Raw genomic sequence first — 16,116 nt, forward strand, 5'->3', positions numbered from 1 at the left:
GCTATGTGTCCTCATGTCATCTCTGTGCCCCTCCTGTGATCCCTGTGCCCCCAGCTATGTGACCCCTGTGATTTCTGTGCCTCCCAGTGATCTATGTTCCCCCTGTGATCTCTTTGCCCCCCACAGCTATATGCCCCCTGATTTCTGTGCCCTCAAGCTATATGTCCCCTGTGATCTCTGTGCCTCCAGCTATGTGCCACCTGTGATCTCTGTTCCTCCTGTGATCTTTCTGCCCCTCCAGCTATATGCCCCCTGTGATCTCTGTGCCCCCAGCTATGTACCCCTCTGTGATCTCTGTTCCCCCTGTGATTTCTGTGCTCCCCAGCTATGTGCATCCCTGTGATCTCTGTGGCTCCCAGCTTTGTGCCCCCCTATGACCTATGTTCCTGCTGTGATCCCTGTTCCCCCCAGCTATTTACCCCCTGTGATATTTGTGCTCCCTTGTGATCTGTCCCCTTCAGCTATGTGCCCCCCAGCTATGTGCCACTCCGTGATCTATGTGTGCCCCAGCTATGTGCCTTCCTTTGATCTTTGTGCCCCCCTGTGATTTCTGTGCACTCCTGTGATCTTCGTGCCACCCCTGGAAAAGCAGCTGTGAGAAGCAACATGATCAGAATCGCCTAACATCACAGCTGCACCAAAGAGAAGCAGCTCCAGACGTCACATTAAGGCTGAGTTACCGTAATTTATTGTTTGACTAAATATACCGGGGTAATTTTCAAGGTGATAATTTTTATGTGGCCCCCCGAGTGATGGTAGAAATTACCAAATGGCCCTCGGATGGAAAAAGGTTCCTCACCCCTGCTTTAAGCGATGCAATGAACATACTGTACCAAGTTTATGATATTCTGTATCTAGTTTTTATCTTGTAGTGAATTTCACTAAACACCATAAAAATCAAATACTCTTCTCCTGGTAAAAGTCATTAAATTCCAAAATAAATCTTACATATCAAGTGAAAAAACAGCTAGATCGGTGCTTTTGTTGCCAGTATCTTCAAAAATGGAGGAAGGAGGAGATCCTGGGAGCTGCAACCTTAGTCTGAACATGAACGGGGGGAGAGGGTTGGTACTCATCGAAGGGAGCCTATCCAACTGGTGAAGGCAGCCACAATAGGAAAAGGGGAAGGATTTAATCTGGCACTCCTATCCTGATTAAAATGCTAACATTTTATTGAATCAAGCTAAAAACATAAGAGAAATGCAATTCTGGCACAGAAAAGTGCCCTTATTCATAAGAAAGGGAAAAGGAATTAAGTTTGACAATGCAGCAAAAAATTTGATCAATCCTGGGAGCCCAGTGATTAATTAGAAATGCACACAGATGAAACGAAAACACATGGGTGGCAGTATTAGACAGACAACAAGGGTGTGGAAAAAACATATATGCAATTAATAAATGTGATACAAATCATTTCTATAATTCACTCCATTAGGAAACTTTGTATTTAAGCGCAAAATCCAGTAGGCTTTTCTAGGAGCAAGTTCTCTTTTCCAGTTTCCACCACGTTTAGGACATGGCACCCTTTCTACTGAAAAAAATGCAAAGTGAGAGAGATCACCATTGTGAACTGTGACGAAGTGTTTGCATGCCCCAGAAAAGCACCATTTTTATTATTGATATTAACTGTGTGCTCCGTAATTCTTTGTTTTAGTTTTCTGCTTGCTTGTCCCGCATAATGGATTTTGCAGGTTGTACAGGCAATGCAATACACCATGTACTTAATGTCACAATTAATGAGACAGACAATAGTACATGGAACATTTGGAGGGATATTTAACATACATGTCAAGGACGAAATGGCATACATTGCACTTAGAACTGGCACACTTGAAGAAACCCTTGATAGTAAACCATGTTGGATGGGGAGGAGATGATTTTAGCATACTGGACGATAATCTGTTTCCTAAGATGAGAACTCTTTTAGCAACACCGCTGCAACCGTCTGTTAGGGTAGAGCGCAACGTGGTATCCTGATTCATGATAGGTACATATTGTAGAATAATTATCTTTATATCATTAAATTGTGGGCTAAAAGCTGTTGTAAAAGTAATGGAAGGGTGATGGTTACTCTCAGGGGGTTCTTTCTTGGATAGCAGAGGTGCCCTGGAATTACGTGACACTTTAGTGAAAGCCTGTTTAATATTCGAGTAGCTATAACCCCAGGTAGTTAATTTATTGGCAATGATTGTGCTTTCACTGCAGTGGGATTCCTCAGTGGAGCATATGCATCTCAAACACTTTAATTCCCCTTTAGGTACGGCTAGCAGGGGCGTAACTACCGCGGTCGCAGCGGTCGCCATTGCGACCGGGCCCCGCAGGTCAGGGGCCCCGGGCCGGCAGGTCTGAGCAGGGCCAGGCTGGCCATCGGGCACTTCTGGCAAATGCCAGAAGAGCCGATGCCAGTAGTGGGCCGCTGCGCTGTTCCTCCCCCGGAACCCCCCCAGTGCCGCCGCCGCCGCCGCCGCCGCCGCATTTAACTATACCGGCGTCTATGACACCGGTATAGTTCAATGCAATGATGGGAGGAGAGAGCGTCACCTGACGCTTCCTCTCCCATCATTCCCCGCTCTGCCTCTGACAGTACACTGCGGGTGCGCGATGACGTCATATCATCGCGCACCTGCAGTGTCCTGGGCAGACTGCAGCCGCCGGGAGCAGCGCGGGCAAAAGAAAAGGTGAGGAGAGTTTTTTTTTTTTTTTTCATTTTAACCGGACTGTGGGGCCATTATCGGGGGGGGGGGGGGATGAGATGAGATGTGGGCTGTGCTCTATATACCCCTGTGCGGGCTGTGCTGTATATACCCCTGTGGGGGCTCTGCTGTATATATCCCTGTGCGGGCTCTGCTGTATATATCCCTGTGCGGGCTCTGCTGTATATATCCCTGTGCGGGCTCTGCTGTATATACCACTGTGCGGGCTCTGCTGTATATACCACTGTGCGGGCTCTGCTGTATATACCACTGTGCGGGCTCTGCTGTATATAACACTGTGCGGGCTCTGCTGTATATACCCCTGTGCTGGCTGTGCTGTATATACCCCTGTGCGGGCTGTGCTCTATATACCCCTGTGCGGGCTCTGCTGTATATAACACTGTGCGGGCTGTGCTGTATATACCCCTGTGCGGGCTGTGCTGTATATACCACTGTGCGGGCTCTGCTGTATATACCACTGTGCGGGCTCTGCTGTATATACCACTGTGCGGGCTCTGCTGTATATAACACTGTGCGGGCTGTGCTCTATATACCACTGTGCGGGCTCTGCTGTATATAACACTGTGCGGGCTGTGCTGTATATACCACTGTGCGGTCTCTGCTGGATATACCACTGTGCGGTCTGTGCTGGATATACCACTGTGCGGTCTGTGCTGGATATACCACTGTGAGGGCTGTGCTGGATATACCACTGTGCGGTCTCTGCTGGATATACCACTGTGCGGTCTGTGCTGGATATACCACTGTGCGGTCTGTGCTGGATATACCACTGTGCGGTCTGTGCTGGATATACCACTGTGCGGTCTGTGCTGGATATACCACTGTGCGGTCTGTGCTGTATATACCACTGTGAGGGCTGTGCTGGATATACCACTGTGCGGTCTGTGCTGGATATACCACTGTGAGGGCTGTGCTGGATATACCACTGTGCGGTCTGTGCTGGATATACCACTGTGCGGTCTGTGCTGGATATACCACTGTGCGGTCTGTGCTGGATATACCACTGTGAGGGCTGTGCTGGATATACCACTGTGCGGTCTGTGCTGGATATACCACTGTGCGGTCTGTGCTGGATATACCACTGTGCGGTCTGTGCTGGATATACCACTGTGCGGTCTGTGCTGGATATACCACTGTGCGGGCTGTGCTGGATATACCACTGTGCGGGCTGTGCTGGCACCCAACACCATGTTGCAGTGCAGGAGATTCCTGCAACAGTCCGAGGCGTATCTAGGGGAAGCGGGGCGGGGGAAGGCGGGGGAAGGTGGGGGGGTAGGGGGGGGTAGGGGGGGGGGCCCATTTGGAAGTTCGCACCGGGGCCCATAACTTTGTAGTTACGCCACTGACGGCTAGGTTGACATGACGGGGGTGGGAACTATTAGAAAGAAGAAAAGTGTTACCCAATATGTCCTTATGGTAAGGTGATGTTTCAATCTTTTTAGTTACAGGGTTCCCCTTTAGCGTAATATCCAAAAATGAAATCCCACTAGAGGGACAATTAGCAGTGAACAATAGATTTAAATTATTGGAAATAATAAATGAAAATCCCTCAATTGTATTGATGGAACCTTCCCAAACTAGCAACAAATTGTTCACATATCTACCAAACCATTTTATGTGCCAAAGGGATTGTTGTCAGTGAAGATATATTTTTCTTCCAACCATGACATGTAGAGGATAGCTAGAGAAGAGAAAAATTTAAAACCCATCAGGGCAGCCAATACTTGTAAATAAAATTGATTGTTGAAACTAAAAAAAATATGTTGGCAAAACTAATTTAAAGCAGCTAGAATGAACGATTTTAAGGAACTTGAATAAGTACTATAATTGTCCAGGTAGTATTGAATGGCAATTAAAGCAAAGGAGTGAGGAATGGTGGAATATAGATTGATAACATCAGTGGTTAAAAGAAAATAATCATCATGCCATTCAAACGTATTGAAATCCTGGAGAACTGTAGTGGTGCCTTTGAGATATCCTGGGGTCCTGGTAATAAGAGGCTGGAGATGTTCATCAAGCCACTGGCTTAAATTCTCATTAAGGGAACCTAAGCTCACAATAATGGGGTGTAAAGTGGGGGGGAGACCATGAAATATTGGAAGTATCGGATTATCAGGTAGTAACCATCTATGAAACTTGGTGGAAATAACACCAAAGCAAATACCTTCCTGTAACAAAATAGACAACATACATTTGAAAGATGGTGTGGTATCAGCAGACAAGATTTATAACTAGAGGTGTCTGCAAGAATATTGCAGATCAGTTGTATATATAGTGATGTGAAGATAGAACAGTGACACAACTGATTCAGCCCTGTTGAAGTTACCATGGGTCTTAGAGGAGCTAATACGCGGATGTAATTCCTTGAGATCATGTTCGACTAAGGATTAAAATAGGTCTAAACAGGGTACCCTAGACTGGAGTGTATGATACGTGGGGTTATTGGGAATAACCCTAATACCATTATCACTAATTAAAGGGTCATGAAAGTTCGGATCCTGGAGAGATTGGAAAATGAGGAGAGCTGCATGTTCTCTGGGAGCAAGAGTACAGGTATCCAGAAGCTTTAGTTCGTTGCTACATTACGAAATAGTTGGTTTATTATCAAGACAAAAAAGTTTTTTCACGGCGATGAGCCAAGTAAATCTATTCACGTCTCTGATGGTTTGGAACAGGTTGAAGTTAGTACTGGGAACAAAGTTGAGCCCTTTGGCTAGAATCTTGATCTGAGTTGAGGAACGTATGGTGGGAATCAGGATTAGGCCATTAGTAATGTTGTCATCTAAAGATGTCGTCTCATTCTTATGTCCCTGGTTGGATAGCATCTCCACGTATTTCTTCCCAGATCACCTGTGTTGCCTTCTCCTCCTCCTGTGTTTTTTGGAAAAATGTGCTCATGTCTGAGTACCGCTGGACAAATGATGAGGCCAGAACAAGTAGAGGTGGTTTTAGATTGGTTGGCTGAGAGTGCCTTCCACCCGGTCCCCTGTTGAAAGTGCATGGGCATCTGTCTTCCACCTCGCCCCTTCAAAATCAGGCAATCAATCTGAACCCCATATCATGCAACAGTCACTTCTGCTTTTTAATTACTCTGCTGGCTGTGGTTCCATGGGCGGCCTTCCACCTGGCTCTGCACCACAATTGTAAGAGATTGAATGCACTGATGCCCAACCACTTGTTCTGTTGGAGGATGAGTATGTGGGAGGGGTAGTGCAAATGGTCAGTGGACCACTGCTACACATCTCTGAAGTATATACAACACAGGTTGCAACTGCTGCAGTTTTCTGCTGTGTGTAGTATGGCAAGGAGGGCAGGGGTGAGGACTGGCTGGAACATCATTTGGAGGATTATTGTTAATTTATTTATAGAGCACCATTGATTTAATGGTGCTGTACATGAGGAGGGGTTACATACAAAACCCAAATAGAAATTACAATGAACAAACTGATAGTGACAGACAGGTACAGATGGGAGAGGACACTAACCTTTGTGGCCTTACATTCTACAGGATAATGGGGAAGGAAACAGTAAGTTCAGGGGTTGCAGCAGCTTCAGTATTTGTCAGGAGGAAGTTCTGATAGTGGTGATGTGGCAGCAGGGTCATTACAGGATGTAAGCTATTCAGAAAAGATGGGTTAAGTTCAGCTTGAAAGTTCTGAATGTAGGGCAAAATTGGATGTGTTTGTGTAGGAAGGTGTACCAGGTCAACGGTCACTCTTGCGTTTCTGGGCCGGAACTCTCTGGACTGTTACCATTATTCCAGGGGGAAGAGGTTCCTGACTGCTACAGTTCTGAACATCTAACTGGTGAGGGCGGGTCCGATCTAAATAGAGGTGTGAGTGGGAAGACAGGACACTTGGCAGGGAATGAGCTTGTGAGCAGAGAGACGGTTGACTCCCTCTCGAATGACCCACGCCAACTAGCTGTGCCTGTACTCCCGGCTAGCAAGACTGCTGACACGTGCTACCCTCAGTTCAGAGACACATCTGCACTGTGTAGCGACCAGGATAGAGTGTATACCTTGGCTCCGCTCACCACCGCGGAGGCCCTGCTTAGTCCCATTCTTGTGATGCCCGTTGAGAACCGGACCGTGCTTGAGACTGTGTCCACTGGACTGTGTGCTTCTACTGCAGCCTTGTCTATTGAACTTTCTGCTTCATCCGCTGTGCCGCCGACCTTCATCTCTACCACACCGCGTGCCCGGATCAGGAGACCACGTGCCAAAGGACCCGGAGGATTCATCACCGCAAGTAGCCAGTGCATCGCCCTTCTGCGGTACCGGATCGGAGACATCTCGCACAGCCTGCGGCGCCACCGAGGGATCTTCCAGCCACCTTCCTCCAGCGCACAGAGACTGATAAGTTAACCCCTTGTTATCTTCAGTATTTGTCTTTCCCCTTCCGCAAATTCATATCCTTTACCCCCCTGCTTATACCATAACTGTTTTATATAAAGAACCTGTTAACCCTTGCTCTGTCTCCTGTGTGTCACTGCATCCTACGCACCTGCTAGCATCTTTCATTGGGTCACAGAAATCTACAGGATGGGGGATACTCAGGAGAAGTCTTACAGGTGATTGGATTAAGAATGTACGATTGTGGAGGGGAGAAGGACGTCTTGGGAGGAGCAGAGATTATGTGGTGGGAGATACCGGTATATTAGATCAGAGATATATGAGAGATACAGATTATGGATGGGTTTGTAGGTCAGTATTAGCAGCTTAAAGTGGATACATTGTGGAATTGGGAGACAATGAAGAGATTTGCAGAGAGGGAGAAGCGGGCGAGAAGAGTACAGAAGTGGATTAGTAGGGCAGCAGACCAATCACAAACCGCGACGTCATCCAAGGTCTTTCAAGCGCTCATTCTTAGGAACGGAAGCTGCCGGTTACATCGGTAAGGTCCAGGCTGCGTCGGAGAGGTGAGTATATCAATATTTTTTATTTTTATTCTTTATTTTACACATTAATATGGATCCCAGAGTCTGAAGGAGATTTTCCTCTCCTTCAGACCCTGGGAACCATACAGGATACCTTCCGATACTTGGTGTCCCATTGACTTGTATTGGTATCGGGTATCGGTATCGGCGATATCCGATACTTTTCGGGTATCGGCTGATACTATCCGATACCGATACTTTCAAGTATCGGACGGTATCGCTCAACACTAACTATGACAGTACCACCACCAGCTGTCCTAGAACATCTCCACACCATCTCATTGAAGCGTTCAGCTGTGCATCCCTGTTGTGATTTAGACTTTTTGGCTCCCTCTTGTGGTTACTAGTGATATGACTCTGGGATTTTCTTCCCTCAGTTTGCACCCAGCTGGGTCGTTAGTTCAGGGGTGTTGCTATATAAACCTCCTGGAACCTTAGTCCAGTGCCTGGCATCGTTGTAATCAGACACATTCTGTTTGCTCCTATCTGCTGGTCCTGGTTCGTGCAAAATTAAGCTAAGTCCTGCTTCTTTGTTTTTTGGGTTATTTGCTTGCTCTCATTTTTGTCCAGCTTGTACTAAATGTGATTCCAGACCTTGCTGGAAGCTCTAGGGGGCTGGTGTTCTCCCCCCGGGCCGTTAGACGGTTCGGGGGTTCTTGAATTTCCAGTGTGGATATTTTTGATAGGGTTTTTTGCTGACCATATAAGTTATCTTTCTATATTCTGCTATTAGCTAGTGGGCCTCTCTTTGCTAAATACCTAGCTCATTCTTATGTTTGTCTTTTCCTCTTACCTCACCGTTATTATTTGTTGGGGGCTTCTATCCAACTTTTGGGGTATTTTCTCTGGAGACAAGAAAGGTCTTTCTTTTCCCTTCTAGGGTTAGTTAGTTCTCCGGCTGGTGCGAGACGTCTAGGATCAACGTAGGAACGTTCCCCGGCTGCTGGTATTTGTGGTGCTAGGATTAGATATATGGTCAGCCCAGTTACCACTGCCCTATGAGCTGGTTTTCTGTGTTTGCAGACTTAGCAATTATTCCTGAGACCCTCTGCCATTGGGGTCACAACAGTATGCCAGGCCAACATTGAATGTTTAATGCATTGCAGAAGTGGGATAATAAGAAAGGAAATTCTGAGTTTGTTTTTTTTTCTTTCCTCTCTTCCTCCCCTTTACCTTTGAGTGGCTTGTGCTTGCTGCAGACATGAATGTCCAGACCTTGATTACAAGTGTAGACCAGCTGGCAGCTCATGTGCAGGGCATACAAGATTTTGTTACCAGTAGTCCTATGTCTGAACCTAAAATACCTATTCCGGAATTGTTTTCTGGAGACCGATTTAGGTTTAGGAATTTCAAGAATAATTGTAAATTGTTTCTTTCTCTGAGACCCCGTTCATCTGGAGATTCAGCTCAGCAAGTTAAAATTGTTATTTCTTTTTTGCGGGGCGACCCTCAGGATTGGGCTTTCTCGCTAGCGCCAGGAGATCCGGCATTGGCAAATATTGATGCGTTTTTTCTGGCGCTCGGATTGCTTTACGAGGAACCCAATCTTGAAATTCAGGCAGAAAAAGCCTTGCTGGCTATTTCTCAGGGTCAGGATGAAGCTGAAGTGTATTGCCAAAAATTTCGGAAATGGTCCGTGCTTACTCAGTGGAATGAGTGTGCTCTGGCCGCAAATTTCAGAAATGGCCTTTCTGAAGCCATTAAGAATGTGATGGTGGGTTTCCCCATTCCTACAAGTCTGAATGATTCTATGGCGCTTGCTATTCAAATTGACCGGCGTTTGCGGGAGCGCAAAACCGCTAATCCTCTGGTGGTGTTGTCTGTACAAACACCTGATTTAATGCAATGTGATAGAATTCAGACTAGATATGAACGGAAAAATCATAGACGTCAGAATGGGTTGTGTTTTTACTGTGGTGATTCTACACATGTTATATCAGCATGCTCTAAACGCCTAACAAGGGTTGTTAGTCCTGTCGCCATTGGTAATTTGCAACCTAAATTTATTTTGTCTGTGACTTTGATTTGCTCTTTGTCTTCTTACCCTGTTATGGCGTTTGTGGATTCAGGTGCTGCCCTGAGTTTTATGGATCTGTCATTTGCCAAGCGCTGTGGTTTTGTTCTTGAACCGTTAGTAAATCCTATTCCTCTTAGAGGTATTGATGCTACGCCATTGGCAGAAAATAAACCGCAGTTTTGGACGCAGGTGACCATGTGCATGACTCCTGAACATCGGGAGGTGATTCGTTTTCTTGTTCTGCATAAAATGCATGATTTGGTCGTTTTGGGTCTGCCATGGTTACAGACCCACAATCCAGTCTTGGATTGGAAGGCAATGTCTGTGTCAAGTTGGGGCTGTCAGGGAATTCATGCTGATTCCCCGCCGGTGTCTATTGCTTCCTCTACTCCTTCGGAAGTTCCTGAGTATTTGTCTGATTATCAGGATGTATTCAGCGAGTCCAGATCCAGTGCTCTGCCTCCTCATAGGGACTGTGACTGCGCCATAGATTTGATCCCAGGTAGTAAATTTCCTAAGGGAAGATTATTTAATCTGTCTGTACCTGAGCATGCCGCAATGCGTTCGTATATCAAGGAGTCTCTGGAGAAGGGGCATATCCGTCCATCCTCTTCCCCTCTTGGTGCGGGATTCTTTTTTGTGGCCAAAAAGGACGGATCTTTGAGACCTTGTATTTGCAGCGCCCCAGAGTCCTGGTCGTTGCAGTATCATGGCTCAGCCACTAAGGGGGGCCATGGTGCGTTCGATGGCACTGAAGGAGTTCTCTGAGCAGGTATCACAGTCACCAATTCATTTCACAGCTGGGCCTCCGGGGGGAGCTAAGGGTGCTATTCATTAGGCCACTCCCCACCATAGTGGGTAAACTGGGGGTCAGGCAGGAAGTTAGAGAGAACGCTGACGGGATTGAACGGAGCAACACCCTGTGGCAGGGGGTGTTGTGAAGGGAGAGACTGTAGGGTCTCTGCCAGGGGTGGGATCCTGGCAGAGGCTTGGCATTGAAAGAACGTAACGGGTCCGCGCAGGCTCCTGGAAGCGGCGGGACTCAAGAAAGGACTAGAAGCGAGATAGATTGTGCTGAGTGAGAAACGAAATCAAGCGAAAGGAGATACCAGTGAGGGTTGTGCTGAAAGAGGCAGCACCTTACTGAGGCGCACTACCGGTGGCCGGAACGCCGAGGAGGTAAAGAGTTTCAAGCCATACCTCAGACCTACGGCAGGGCAGTTAGCTTGAGGCGGACTGTCTCACGCATCACCCAGGAAGGCAAAGGGGGGTACCAACAGGAGAGGGGCGCAGATAGAGTCCCGGAAGATCTCCGAGCCTCCCCGTCATACGGGTGCGTTCCTACCATAGTATCTGGAGGGACGAGGAAGATCATTGCGAATTAAGTTGTTGTGAGGGAACACGAGAAACAGACACAACAGTTGTGGGGTACTTTCCGTAAGCACAGCAGGGAAGGACTGCAACACATAGCGCTAGAAGGAAGGCACCGATTTCCACCTGCAAGGAGAGCTCTGGAAGTGCCATTGGACCGGCCGGACTTGCGCAGCCTGGTGAGCCGTATTCTGGACTGAGGACCCAGAGAGCTTCAGTAAAGAGGTAAAGAGACTGCAACCTGGTGTCCTCGTTATTTACCGCGACCTGCACCCCACAACTGCACCGCTACACCGTTACTACACCACTTATTGCACCGGACGTCCCCCACTGACAGACAGGGCCACGGACCGGGTCTAGCCACCGTGACAACCCCAGGACTGAGACCTAGAGGCCCGGCTCCGGGTACCCCTCGGCCCTGCGGCGGTGTGGGGGCGCTCCAACTTGGCGTCACGAACAGGATCTACTTAAGCCTGAAGAATCAGGTCATGTGTGCCTAGAGACTGTGATTTACTGTGCTTGGACTGTACTTTATTGTAAGACTGTGCTGCGCCACTTGCCGCCAGAAGTTCCCGCCAAAACCGCCGCCATTACAGCGTTAAGGAGAGCGCAGGAGAAGAAGAAGGGCGTGGAAGTGGGCGTGAACAAGCTGAAGAGCGCGAAAGACAATGGCCGCCCAGTCTAAATATCTCGGCCCCTTGAGGACGTGTCCGTCAGCAGCCGAGATCCGCCTCCTGATCCTTAATGGTGGGCAGAGACAACGAAAACGAAACCGCCCACGAAGAAGAGAGCGGGAAAAGGACCAGGAAGAAGGAGCGAGCGACATGGAGGACGCCATGGCGAGCTGCCCGGAGCCGGAGCGTGGGGTCGGAGCAGAGGACTCCCCCAGCCACCCGGAGGGGCACCGCAACCAGGCCTCCACCGCTGATGCTGAATTCCTGCAGGCCGGAGTGGACGAGCTCAGTGACCGACCCCGGCGGACGCAGCTGAGCACCGAGGCCGGGTGGAAGAAGGCCATCATCAGGAGCCTCACCGGACATCTGTCGGCAGCCTCATCTGGTCCGGAGCAGGGAAGAAGTCCCAGCGCTCCGAAGCTGGAAAGCAAGGCCCTGCCGGAAAGCGAAGTGCTGCAAGCAGAGATGACAGCGTCGCAGAACAAGGCCCTTCAGCCAGTGTTCCAGACCCCAGCGGAGACGGAGCAGACCGGCACCGGAGGAACCGCATCTGAAGCAGGTAGGAAGAGCCACCCTGCCCTGACGACCGACACCACCCCAGCGACTGCTAGTGCCACAGCTGCTGACTCCGTTCCAGTGACTGATCTTGCAGCAGCCGCTACCTCTGCTGCAGCAGATGCCCATACTCAAGCGGCGCAGACCTCCATCGCTGCGCATGATTTAATCGTACATGAAAGACGGATTAACGGCGTTTGTCCAGCACTGGGTGTAACCCTGGACCTCACTTTGCCCAGGCCAAGAAGGGTTAAGTGCCAGGTGCAGCCCTGGAAGCCGTCCCACTAAACCTCGGAAACCTGAAACTGTAAATAGTTAACTGTTCATTCCTTTAACTGTTCCTGTTTGCTGCTAAACCCGTCTAGGGTTAAAGGTGACCCCTTTGTTGACCCGGGGTCACTGTTGTTTTCCTGAAGTTTATACAGTTTTAAAAAAGAGAACTGCAGAAATCATGAACTGCGCATGATTCAAACTTTCCCTTGTAAATAGTTTGCACTTTCTTAAAGGTGCTCCCTACTGGTTTTAGTTAAAGACACTTTGCGAAGAAACCTTTCCTACTAGTCCTAGTTAAAGACACTTTGTGAAGATCCCGGCTGGAACTTTGCATAAGACTGGTAGGCTGAGAAGACGAGCTACCTTAGAAAGACTTGGTCCCCTCTTAAAGGGGATGTGACGAAGTAAATTTGAAAGAGATACTGTTACCGAACAGTAATGTGATAATGATGCCTTGAAAAAGAAAATGTAACTGTTTTACATGCCGAGTTATATGTGTTGAAGTTGTTGAAATGTGAAATCTGAATAATGTTTTGTAGAAAGGAAAGATGCAGAGAGCCCGTAGGGGTAGATGTAGAAGCCTGCATAGTTGAAAGTAAAAGAAGTAATAATGAAGGTGAGGATAGAAGGTAAACCCCGCGTCCCCATTGAAAAGTTACTTTGTTACTAAGGACAGAGAGTGAACCCGTAGGGGTTAGAGAGTGAGTCCTTAAAGGAGCCGAGTAGAGCGGGCTCAGAGTTCTTTAAATGAAAGGAATGTTATGTCTATACTGTGTATAGTAGCGAAAGGCAGTAGGCCCTGGCTGAACAGGGCGGTCCTGTAAAAGAAAGGAGAGGCAGTAGGTCTGGTGCCGTAGGGACAGGCGGTCCTGCAGGTTCACAAGAAGGAGAATGTAAAGTTGAAATGCCTTATAATGTGATTATAGGAAGGCCTTTGATAGACTAAGAGTGTGAGTTTCTTAAAGGCAATGTTAAGTTATTGTTCCAAAAATTGCACTAAGTAGAATACCCGGTTGGGTAACAGAAGTTATTTATGCTCTGTAATTTATAATGTTGATTATGTTTGTAACGTTAAAAGTGTCCTCACCTCCCATAAAGGGAAGCTTACTTAAGTATACTTACTGTTATTTGCACTCAACAAAATTGTATGTCTTTTTGCTAACCTGTATTGTTGTTTTTCTTCCCAGTCCCAGAGTACTGTGTTTAACCAGGGGGGAGTGCAGCGCCCCAGAGTCCTGGTCGTTGCAGTATCATGGCTCAGCCACTAAGGGGGGCCATGGTGCGTTCGATGGCACTGAAGGAGTTCTCTGAGCAGGTATCACAGTCACCAATTCATTTCACAGCTGGGCCTCCGGGGGGAGCTAAGGGTGCTATTCATTAGGCCACTCCCCACCATAGTGGGTAAACTGGGGGTCAGGCAGGAAGTTAGAGAGAACGCTGACGGGATTGAACGGAGCAACACCCTGTGGCAGGGGGTGTTGTGAAGGGAGAGACTGTAGGGTCTCTGCCAGGGGTGGGATCCTGGCAGAGGCTTGGCATTGAAAGAACGTAACGGGTCCGCGCAGGCTCCTGGAAGCGGCGGGACTCAAGAAAGGACTAGAAGCGAGATAGATTGTGCTGAGTGAGAAACGAAATCAAGCGAAAGGAGATACCAGTGAGGGTTGTGCTGAAAGAGGCAGCACCTTACTGAGGCGCACTACCGGTGGCCGGAACGCCGAGGAGGTAAAGAGTTTCAAGCCATACCTCAGACCTACGGCAGGGCAGTTAGCTTGAGGCGGACTGTCTCACGCATCACCCAGGAAGGCAAAGGGGGGTACCAACAGGAGAGGGGCGCAGATAGAGTCCCGGAAGATCTCCGAGCCTCCCCGTCATACGGGTGCGTTCCTACCATAGTATCTGGAGGGACGAGGAAGATCATTGCGAATTAAGTTGTTGTGAGGGAACACGAGAAACAGACACAACAGTTGTGGGGTACTTTCCGTAAGCACAGCAGGGAAGGACTGCAACACATAGCGCTAGAAGGAAGGCACCGATTTCCACCTGCAAGGAGAGCTCTGGAAGTGCCATTGGACCGGCCGGACTTGCGCAGCCTGGTGAGCCGTATTCTGGACTGAGGACCCAGAGAGCTTCAGTAAAGAGGTAAAGAGACTGCAACCTGGTGTCCTCGTTATTTACCGCGACCTGCACCCCACAACTGCACCGCTACACCGTTACTACACCACTTATTGCACCGGACGTCCCCCACTGACAGACAGGGCCACGGACCGGGTCTAGCCACCGTGACAACCCCAGGACTGAGACCTAGAGGCCCGGCTCCGGGTACCCCTCGGCCCTGCGGCGGTGTGGGGGCGCTCCATATTGACTATCGGCTTCTGAATAAAATCACTGTCAAATTTCAGTATCCTTTGCCTCTGTTGTCGGACTTGTTTGCCCGGATTAAAGGTGCCAAGTGGTTCACCAAGATAGATCTTCGTGGTGCGTACAACCTTGTGCGCATTAAGCAAGGTGATGAATGGAAGACTGCATTTAATACGCCCGAAGGTCATTTTGAGTACTTGGTGATGCCTTTTGGGCTCTCTAATGCTCCCTCAGTGTTTCAGTCCTTTATGCATGATATTTTCCGGAAGTATCTGGATAAATTTATGATTGTTTATCTGGATGATATTCTGGTCTTCTCTGAAGATTGGGACTCACATGTGGAGCAGGTCAGGATGGTGTTTCAGGTTTTGCGTGAGAATGCCTTGTTTGTTAAAGGCTCAAAGTGTCTCTTTGGAGTACAGAAGGTTCCCTTTTTGGGGTTTATTTTTTCCCCTTCTGCTGTGGAGATGGACCCAGTCAAGGTCCGAGCTATTCATGAGTGGACTCAACCCACGTCAGTTAAGAGTCTTCAGAAGTTCTTGGGTTTTGCTAACTTCTACCGTCGTTTTATCGCTAATTTTTCTAGCGTTGTTAAACCTTTGACGGATATGACCAAGAAAGGTTCTGATGTTGCTAACTGGGCTCCTGCAGCCGTGGAGGCGTTCCAGGAGTTGAAGTGCCGGTTTACTTCGGCGCCTGTTTTGTGCCAGCCTGATGTCTCACTTCCCTTTCAGGTCGAGGTGGATGCTTCTGAGATTGGGGCAGGGGCCGTTTTGTCACAGAGAGGCCCTGGTTGCTCGGTAATGAGACCATGTGCTTTCTTCTCTAGGAAGTTTTCGCCTGCTGAGCGGAATTATGATGTTGGCAATCGGGAGTTACTGGCCATGAAGTGGGCATTTGAGGAGTGGCGTCATTGGCTCAAGGGTGCTAAGCATCGTGTGGTGGTCTTGATTGATCACAAAAATTTGATGTATCTCGAGTCTGCTAAACGCCTGAATCCTAGACAGGCCCGCTGGTCATTGTTTTTCTCCCGTTTTGACTTTGTGGTCTCGTATTTACCAGGTTCAAAGAATGTGAAAGCTGATGCTCTTTCAAGGAGCTTTGTGCTTGACTCTCCTGGAGTCACAGAACCTGTTGGTATTCTTAAAGAGGGAGTTATCTTGTCAGCCATTTCTCCTGATTTGCGACGTGTGTTGCAGAGATTTCAGGCTGGTAG

Source organism: Ranitomeya variabilis, chromosome 3 (assembly GCF_051348905.1).
Source record: "Ranitomeya variabilis isolate aRanVar5 chromosome 3, aRanVar5.hap1, whole genome shotgun sequence".
NCBI classification, from domain to species: Eukaryota; Metazoa; Chordata; class Amphibia; order Anura; family Dendrobatidae; genus Ranitomeya; species Ranitomeya variabilis.